Below are 1871 nucleotides of genomic sequence, written 5' to 3'. Positions count from 1 at the left end.
CTATAGAATGTTTTCTTTTTAACTTAATAATGCCTATCATAGCAATTGGCAATTAATGAAAGCCCAAGATAAATGACAATTTGATGCTGAGATTTATGTTAAGCCAATTTCCCTTTTATTTTTTAGTAAAACGTATAATTTGGCAATTCGACCTGTGTAATTACTGTAGGCTTGTTTCAAAATCTATTCCATGATTGTTCGTACAGTAAATGCATAATTGCTCAAACTATGGCTTAAAACCAAGCACAGTTTGTTACTTTATTACAATCAAGTCTACCTGACGACACCTTGTGAATTATAATTAAAAATTCTGACGCCGGTGTACCGCAAATGATTTGAAGAACTAATTCTTAAGGAAACTTACCTGCATATAGGAAAAACCGTGCACGGGACACCTATATTTTCTGCTCTTGTAAATGTTCGAAATTTCAGTTTATCGTTAAGACTTAAGATGATTTTGAGTTCAGGTACATAGGTGATACACACTTCGTGCATCGTTCAAGCGATCTATGATATCAATGTTCATCCTTAGGTACGGCCGCTACGTTGTAGTTCACTGCTCGCCGTAATGGTTCGCTGGTAAAATGTTTACCTACTAATCTTAGGCGTTCGTGAAGCTTTAACGAATACAAACTTGAAACATTTATTATTTATGATCACCGTAATTTGAAACGATGTATGACAACTGTTGCCATTTGTACAAAAAAAAAAACAAAAGCCAATTTTTTGAAACATTTTCTTAATGATAAAGTCATATTTGTACTTTTGCGTACCATCAAAAACACATGCGAACTTTGCGTTTTTAATGCTATTATAAGGAAATAAAATGTCATTGTTTTATATCAGTGCTATGGCCCACAAATGGTCCTGAGCGAATTGTACCTGAAAAATTGTAATTGCTGTAAAGCAACGAAGATCGATGATTTCGGTAAACACTATTAAGCTATAAAACTATTTGAATTAACTACAGATAATTTATGTTGGAGGTTTGATAACCGTAGGTACGGTGGATTGCTTTCGAGAGCAATTTAATATAGATCGTTATCATTAAAAAAATAATTCTTTTTCAACTTACAGTAGCAATAATTTTACAATGCTTGATTGTCGTGAAAAACGCCATTAATTTCGATTGATTTCTATGAGTATGAAGTATAGATTCACATTTGATATAGCTAAACCTTTGCAGAGATTCTTTAAATGATATTTTCATCACATGTAAGACGAGTTAATAGATAATCATTTCGTTCGCTATTTTTTGCTTGATCAAACCAGAGCGCAACCGGAAGGCAGCCTTTTTTTGTGACGGTTCATTATGCATTGGGGGAACTACACATTTCACCAAAAACGTTGTATTGCAGAAAGATCCTCCTTGCTGGTCGTGGAAAAGTTCCAAAAGCAGATTTATTCGTTCGCCTGCACACCAAAAGAGTAGCGGTTATTTCATAAACGACTTAAGAATCTATCCTCCATTTGCAAAGAACCTAATATAGAATGCTGAGACGTATTAAAGATGATTTCCACGGTGTTATGGCAAGCAGTCAGAGAATGAGAAACAATTTATCTATTGGAGAACAGCTCTTATACCGTGCCAAGGAGAAACACACCCCAGAGAGGGACCTAAAAGATAAACTAGGATCTTTACGAGATTGTATCGTTCTCGAATGTTGCCGTGACAAGAACATGAGGGCTGCACATGGATCTGTACTTGAAATTTCATCGCCTAAATTCATCGAACGACTCGTTGGACACAGCGCAAAGATTTCTGGAGGACTTCCTGTTGTCGAGCTTGACTTGTCAGTCAATGTACTTGATCTGATGCTACAGTATTTCTATACCAACAAGACAATCGAGATTCCCTCTAACTGCGCAAT

This window comes from Varroa destructor, unplaced genomic scaffold (assembly GCF_002443255.2).
Source record: "Varroa destructor unplaced genomic scaffold, Vdes_3.0 BEIS01000004.1, whole genome shotgun sequence".
Taxonomy (NCBI): domain Eukaryota; kingdom Metazoa; phylum Arthropoda; class Arachnida; order Mesostigmata; family Varroidae; genus Varroa; species Varroa destructor.
Note: the sequence above shows the minus strand (reverse complement) of the source record.